This window comes from Corvus kubaryi, unplaced genomic scaffold (assembly GCF_017639235.1).
Source record: "Corvus kubaryi isolate FWS band 111438036 unplaced genomic scaffold, C.kubaryi_AGA036_p1.0 90, whole genome shotgun sequence".
NCBI lineage: Eukaryota > Metazoa > Chordata > Aves > Passeriformes > Corvidae > Corvus > Corvus kubaryi.
Genome location: NW_024582069.1, coordinates 12,641 through 18,692, shown reverse-complemented (window position 1 = coordinate 18,692; position 6,052 = coordinate 12,641).

Genomic DNA, 6,052 nt, shown 5'->3' with positions numbered 1-6,052 from the left:
GAGGGCGGGGGTCCCTCCCCGGGCAGCGCAACCCGGGGCATTCCCTGGAACGGGGACTCGGGGCGGGCTCGGGGCCGGCGGGGCCGCTGCACTGCCCTCCCCTCCCCGCTGATGGATTGAATCCTGTTCCGGTCATTGGCTTTGTCAGGGCTTTGTTCCTTCCCCTTTGCTCTCCCCGGTTTGGCGCCGGAGCCGCTCCGGGATGGAGCGGGCCGGCACCGGCACAGGCTGCGGGGCTCTGGGGGCGGCCGGCGGCTCTGGGCGGCTTCGCGGGGCTGCCGTGCTCGGGGAATTGGCTTCGGGCGGCTGCTGCCGTAGGTCAGTGAGGGAAGAGTCGCGGGTCCGGACACAATCCCGTCCCGGAGTGAGCGGGTGGCTGTTGCGTAAAGCCTCATCCTTGGGGGGGTTGTGTTGGACTTTGTAAAAGTCACTTAACGTTCCTGGGCTCTGGGCTGACTTTTTTCCTTTTTTGCCATTTTTCAATGAGCAAAACAAAGCGAGAAAGTGTTGAGAGGTGTAAGCCGGGTATCCGGTGCATTCAGTGCTGTGCCTGTGATTCTCTTCGGGAGATGAGCAAGTGGTTCAGTGGATTTTGGGGGAGAACTGAGTGCTTGTGCCAAAGCTCGCTCACAGCCTGGGCAGATGCTGTACAGTGGAAAGGGAAAAGGGGCGGGTGTGGGACCCAGTGCCCCCTCCAGCTCATCTCTCGCCTTATTACGGCCTTGTTTGGTCATTTTCTCAGGAGTGCCGGTGCTTTGAAGCATTCCCGTGTTCCCAGTGCTGGCAGCCAGGCGCCCACCTGCCCCTGTGGGACTGCCCAGGCCCTTCCTCAGTGCCAGTCTTTGGAATGAGCTGGTTCTGCTGGGGCCTGTGTGTTCATTTGTCACCTGGGCTCCCTCCCAGCTACTGAACTCCTCTCAGGTGTATTCCTAGTTCCTGACATTCCTTTAAAACTACCGAATTCTTCTCTCAGGTCCCTGGCAAATGGGGCTTTGCAGCCTGGGGGAGTTCTTGCAAAACGGGGTCTAGTGAAGCGCTCTGCAGGAGTGGTTGTGCACCTGAGCGGTCATTTAATTGTCTCCTCTAATGAGGGAAACGTGATTAAACTCCTGGCGCTGTGCTGCTGTTGTGTGTCGGCCTCGAGGTGTGAGACAGTCCCGGTGTCACACTGGAGTTGCTTAGTGGCTGTGCTGAGACTGGGACAGGTCTTGTTGGTCAGGAGCAAAAGGGAAAATTTATCTTTTGGCTTGCTTAATATCTTGGCTTTATTAATGTATCAATGTCAATTTTTGTCATTTGCTGCCTCCTGCACAGTGTGTTTGCAGCTCTGTGTGAGAGCAGACTCTCCCCTGTTGGGGAGTGAGACAATCCTGGAATATCCTGAGCTGGAAGGGACCCACAGGGGTCACCCAGTCCCACCCCCGTCCCTGCCCAGACCTCCCAACAACCCCAGCCTGGGCATCTCTGGCAGCACTGTCCAAACGCTCCTGGAGCTCTGGCAGCCTCGGGGCCGTGCCCATTCCCTGGGGAGCCTGGGCAGTGCCCAGCAGTCTCTGGGGGAAGAGCCTTTCCCTGATCTCAGCCTGAGCCTGCTCCAGCTGCTCCCTGGGTCCTGTCCCTGTCCCAGGGAGTGGAGATCAGAGCTGTAGGCCCCGATGTGTTCTGACCTCACACTTCTCTACCAGAACAAACCCAGTGCCCTCAGCAGCTCTTTCATGGTCCTTCCACACCCTTCCCCATCCCCATGTCCCTTCTTTGGATGCTGTCAGATTTTTATCTTTTTTATATTGTGGCGCCCAAAAGTGCCCCCAGGACTCCAGTACAGTTTAACAGCAATGAAAGAAAACAGTAGATTTCAACTTTGATCTCAAAAGCTGTCTCAGGCCCCTGATACTGCCTCAAAATGCCTTTGCAGTTCTTGCTTTATGACTTGTGTCAAACGCGGAGAGAGTAAGACTGAGCCCCTGGGGTCAGTTTCTGTGTGAGAAGCCACACAGCAAGCCAGAAATCTTTGCTCCAGATCACCAGAAATTTACAGTATTGAGGGCGGAAATACTGAGAGTTGAGTCTTGGGAGCTGAGCCAGGAAAGCAGCACCTCTGCCATGGGCAGATTTGGCACGTGGAGAGAGCTCGAGCAGCTTCCAAGAGGTCCCAGCAATGTGTGTGTGGAGCTGGGAGAAGCATGAGTTGCGGTGTCGTGTTTGGAGTCCCCCTGGGTGAGGATGTAGGAATAGACTGGAGTTTTTGGTGACTGAGGTTTCTCTTCTGGTTTTGGCCACATCATTTCGGTTTGTTACTCGCCTGTGGTCTGTTCTACAGGCCTATTTCCTTTCTCTCCTACTATGGTGTCACAGTTATCTTCAGCAGAGGCTCAGCAATAACTAAACTTGAGCTTAGATACTTAAACTTCAGTTCAGAGTAGATACACGGAAGAAATCCTTCCCTGTGAGGGTGGGCAGGCCCTGGCACAGGGTGCCCAGAGCAGCTGTGGCTGCCCCTGGATCCCTGGCAGTGTCCAAGGCCAGGCTGGACACTGGGGCTTGGAGCAGCCTGGGACAGTGGAAGGTGTCCCTGCCCTTGGCAGGAGTGGCACTGGATGGGCTTTAAGGTCCCTTCCCACCAAGACCTCGTCTTCCTTTGCCTTCAGCGTCTGCCTCAGAGTTTGTACCAAAACCAAAGTGAGGTTGGTGTCACCTTCTCTAAACTGGGAGAACAGATCACTCCAAGCTGTGGGGAGATGGAGAGGCTGTAGGATGGAGAGGGTGCAGCCCTGCAGACGCCGAGCTGTGGGGTTGCTGCTTTCAACACCCTCGTTGTTCCTGCGGACACAGTTCAAGGTGGGTCTGAGAGAGACAAACTCTGCTTTTGGGGGTTTGTGTTGATGAGGAGGGGAGGGGAGGTCACTGCTCTGCTTATTTTAACTGCTGTGGCAGAGCCAGGAGCCCAAGGCAGGTCAAGGGCAAAGCAAACCTCTCAGAGCTCTTGGGTTCTCTTCATTCCCAGATATTCTGATTCCTGCCCAAGTCCAAGTTCATTGTGCTGTGCAGGATGCGAGTTTAATCAGGTTTTAGTGCTGGTTTAGCTGAGTATTTCTAGGGCTTGAGGATGAAGCCAAATGCTCTGCATTGAAAAAGTGATGGATGTTCAGCACAAGATTCTCTTCAGGAACTGGCACGAAAAGTGGTTGCTGAAGCTGAGGGAGGAGCAATTCACAGCTTGGCTGGAAGAGGGAGAAGTGCTCACTGCTGGTCTGTCACTTCATCCTCATGAGTGAGTCTGGGAGCTCCCGAGATCGGCCAGGCTGCAATTTCAGATAGTTTAGATGGTCTGGCCTTGAAAAATTCATATTTTGGTGCCTGGAGCAAAAGCTGAAGGTGGCAGGAAGTGGCAGCAGTGGCAGGGAACTGAAGTGACACCACCCTGAGCTCAGAACTAATTTTGGTTGTGACCTTGAGCAGTCTCTGGGCCACACCAGAGCTTTTTGTGTCACCTGCTTTGGGAGGTTCTTCCTTGCCCGTGGAGAAGTTGGGTCTCGCACAGGTCTGCTGCGGAGCACCTGTGCCACCACCTTTAAAGAGCCACACTGGAGGTGTCAGTGAGCCCCTCAGTGCCTGCCCAGCCTAGAGCAGGGCTGGGAGGGCAGGGGGCTCAGGGAGTGCTCATTCCTGGTGGTGTTGGAGCTCTGAGCCCAGCCCTGAGCTGGGTTTGTGGCTCTGAGGGCACGGGGAGTGTCCGGAGCAGGCCTGGCCTGGGCAGAGTAGGAACTCCTGGAGTAACTCCTGAGTAACCCACACCTTCCACACGAGAGGGAGGCACTCCCAGAGTCAGGCGCTGTCTCCTCAGAGGTGCTTTGGGGTTTAATTCTGTTCTCACAGTGACTCCTCTCACCTGGGAACCCCGTGGTTACCTACAGAGGGTCTGAGGCCTTAGGGATATAAATATGGACAGGAGGGATTGGAATCTCCCTATCAGGGAATCTTCCCCTTGCCCACAGGAGAGTGTGCAGAACTCTTCTGTGTGATGATAATGTTTTCATACTTTAGGTGTGAAAATAAAAAATGGGAGAAATCTCGTTTTTCTGGCAGCACACAAAGAACTTTCTTCTGTGTCAGCACTAAAACTCTGTGAGGGGATGAACACCTGGGAATCTGAAAGACACATACTGGGAAAGCATCAATATGAATGGATTTTTCTGCTTCTTTTTGCACTTGAAAGAAAGGTGAAAGTTACAGGCTGAGTCAAGCTTTTACCCTTTATTTCAATCAATTCAGTTATTGCTAAATATGGCTACACACAGGTAGCCCAGGTGACAGAGCTGCCTCCAGCTGCTCCTTGGCCCCAGTGTCCCACGCGGGATGCTTGAGTTATCCACTGAGAGCCCCCTTGAGACTGGAGCACAGGTAAATCTGCCTGTCTGAAGGGCAGGATTGTGTCCTAAGTCCCTCCTCATTCCTTCCTTTCGTCAGGCCCCAGCTGTGGCTGGGCCCACCATTGTGGCTTGGGTGGCAGTGGCACGTTGGAAAGCCCTGGGGGTGCCAGCTGGGGGTGAGAGCTCGGGATGCCAGCCCAGGCTCCACCAGCACTTGGCCCACACTGGGGCACAGATTGAGAGATGAACTCTTGGAAGCTTGTCCTGAGGAGGATGAATGGTACCTGCTGGCGAAATTCGGTGCTTTCACAGAGCTGTGATAAACCCCAAAGTCTTAGACTGCCAACCTACAGCCTCTGCACCGTCACATTCCCCAGTTGCATTTTGTATTGGAATTTTATCTGCTCCCACCTGCGTCCTCCTGCTGGCAGTGCCAGCAGCCCACGTGCTGCCTCTCCTGAGAGCAAGTTCCTGCCTGTTTCTTCTCCCAGCCCCAGCTCTTGCTTCCCTCTGGCAGAGGCAGCTTTAGGTGCAATATCCTGATGTTTCTGGGAGTGGGTTTTGGAATAAACCTACACACGGGATGTCCATGGGTTGCTGCTATGGATTCTGTGAAAGGTGACCAGGAAAAGCAAGTTCAGAGTTACTCAGGGGATCCTCTGATTCCTGCCCATCTCATGGAGCTGGTCAGGGTGAAACTACTACTCCCATGCTTTTTATTTTCCTCCTCTTAGTGCTGTTTTTTCCCCAGGTTAAGTCAGTGTTGGAGCAGCCCTTGTGGGTTTATCTGTAATGAGCAGTGGTTGTGTCTGCACACGGAGATAGCAGATTCCAGCTGTAGTGTGCAAACGTCGGTGCTTTGTGCCTTAGTGCACACCCACATTTGTCAGCTGACAGGGCTGATGCGATGAGAAAACCTCGCACTCTCCAATAACCTGAGCACAGGCACTTCCTGCGTTGTTACATTTAACCAAAGCTCTGATAAAAAATACTACATTAATTTTTCTAATGGAGACCAGATTCCGCATTATCATAATTTACGTTTTTGGATTCTCTTTGATTGACTCTGGTGGGAAGGGAGGTGAATCAGTATCTTGTACTTTAGGGAAAGATCTAGGGGAGAATTGAATTGTACTTCCTTGGAATTCACATCACCCCCCCTTAGTCGGAGATGTTGATCTTGAGAACAACAAGCAGAGAACAGCCCAGGAAGGGCTGAACGTGACAAAACAGTGCAGAGCATACAGAAATCCTCTTTGCTGTGTTCATCATTCTGTCTTCATCTTGGATTGTTTCCACCCTTCTCCTCCACCTGGAAGTCACAAACATCCTGCAGTGGCAGGTACTCTGGGTTCTTCTGGCAGGAGTAGTCTAAGAACAGCTTTTGCTGGGAGCAGCTCTGACCTTGCTGAAATGACTGCTGAAACCTCCCCTGACTCTTGCAGTGCCAGAATTTCACGGTGGCCGTGGTGAGGCAGGGACTGAGCCTGGTTCATTGTCCCCAGAGCTCGGGTAGTACAGGACAGTCAGGCCAGTAAAGCCCCTGCTCAGGGCTGGGAACGAGATCCTGGCCAGCTTTCCCTCTCTGCCCCTCTCTGCAGTCCTGCTGGGCTATGTCATGCTACCATGTTACAGCATTGTTCCATGTCTTTTTTTTTTTTTTTTTTTTTTTTTTTTTTTTT